A 1,943-nucleotide genomic window follows, 5' to 3' on the forward strand; every position below is an offset into this window, starting at 1 on the left:
TTCTTTAGAGTTCTTATACTAGGGAGACTATACGATATTTACACATGTGTGTCTGGTTTATTTCACTTATGAGTATATGTTCAAGTGGCATACACTTCAATATAAAGGCTTGCAGTTTATCATTCTTAAAAATATGGAACGCTTCACGAATTTGCATGTCATCCTTGCGCAGGGGCCATGCTAATCTTCTCTGTATCGTTCCAATTTTAGTATATGTGCTGCCGAAGTGAGCACGCCCCAGAGCTCTTGAAAAGAATGAAAATACAGTTACAACTCTCTGGAAAACAAGTGTTCAGCTGCAGGAGTCCAAGTTCCAGCTTTCAGTGATATGGCTTTGTGAGTTCTCAGACTTGCGTGGCCCAGATGGCTTTTGTACCTTACCTTGGAACTGACTCAGTTTCTTTTCTCTACCTCAGAATTTGGGAAGGGAGCCTGGCATAATGGCACACTCCTGTAATCTGGACACTGGGGAGTCTGAGGCAGAAAGATCACTGAGTTTGAGGCCAGCCGGGCTATAAAGTGAGTTCAAGGCCTGCGTGTACTGCATAGTGAAACCCTGTTTCAAAATGACATAAATAAGAATTTGGGAAAGGAAGAACCTCCTTCCTAGAAGCAAGGGATTCACTGAAGTTTGTTGGAAATTTCACGGTGTTTCTGGAGTCTTCTCTTTAGGACCTGTGCATCTTGTATTAAAAAAAAAAAAAAAAAAAAAACACTATCAAGACCAGGTGTGGTGGTGCACAACTGTAATCCCAGCACTGGGGAGGCTAAAACAGAATCACTGTCAATCAGAGCATAGTGAGACCCTGGACCAAATACATAAAATTTTAAAACAAGCCCTGTTGTTGGTTTTTGTCACCCAGGCCCTGAGCTAGCTAGCTAATTCGATCATGTCCTATGTGAGAGCACCAAGCCAGTTGAGTGTTTCCACTTAACGTAGTTAAGCAGTATAAAGCCCAAAGTAAAAATGTCACCTGGATCCTAGGGTTTGGTGCTCAGTTGTTCTCCCCTGTGTCTTCTGCTCCCTCACTTGCTGTAGCTCACAGTCTTGAGCAGTTGGTGAGGAGGAACCAAACAGGCCAGCTGTACTGAAAACTTGTCCCCTCATTGTGCCCCCTGGTCCTTTCTAATCGGCCTCACTGTGGTGTGGGCTCACCTGTCAGCTATGAAACTGAGATAGAGGTTAACAGTGCCTTATAGCCTGCCAGGTTGTGAGGTCATGAATTAGATGTGTTGGTTCCATACTTCACCTGCCAGGAATAGCTGTTACAGGTTTTGCCTTTATTAAGAAGTCCTAGGGGCCAGGGAGATAGCTCAGTTGAATAAGTGCTTGCCTGCCAAGTGCAAGGGCCTGAGTTCAATACCTGGTTCTGAAAAAATAAATAAATAAAATTTAAAAAAAAAAAACAAAGAAAATGTTAAGCAAGTCCCAAAACATTGTCATGACTTCCCAAATTATTTATGAATTTATAAAAAGTTCATAATACTTGTTCTAAAAACTAAATATTTGAAAAAACTAGAACATAATTCATTTTTCTACGTAGAAGCTTAAAAATACTTATGAAATGGCTCTATTTTTATTCTAGTGCATTGCAAAAGAAAAGTGTCATGAGTCCTATGTCACCTAGTGAACATATATACTCAGGAGTATCCATTTCTACTTAGCTGATTAATGATTCAATCAATTCTGGATGGTATGGAAGAATATACTATAGTGAATTCAAAACAGATTTTTTTTTGGTCACAGTTCTAGAATTTATAAATTCCAAGACAAATCTGTGGACCAATCTGATGTCTTTGCAGCTATATAAGCAGTAGAATACACATGTCAATAATAGTATTTGGCCCACCAAATAAGAGCAGTGATTATGTCAGATCAGCTTTCTGCCTTTTAGGCTATGTTCTGAGATTGAAAGAAAGACAAGCACACAGACAACCTCAAA

At 39.9% G+C, this 1,943-nt stretch overlaps 1 non-coding gene across 1 annotated transcript; it reads right to left on the reverse strand.

Annotated features, from left to right (window-relative positions):
• Positions 1 to 127: 127 nt before the first annotated feature.
• Positions 128 to 234, reverse strand: LOC111813485. The gene has a single exon (XR_002818727.1). It is a non-coding gene; the product is annotated as a U6 spliceosomal RNA (small nuclear RNA).
• Positions 235 to 1,943: the final 1,709 nt, after the last annotated feature.

Source organism: Octodon degus, unplaced genomic scaffold (assembly GCF_000260255.1).
Source record: "Octodon degus isolate 3935 unplaced genomic scaffold, OctDeg1.0 scaffold00191, whole genome shotgun sequence".
Taxonomy (NCBI): Eukaryota; Metazoa; Chordata; class Mammalia; order Rodentia; family Octodontidae; genus Octodon; species Octodon degus.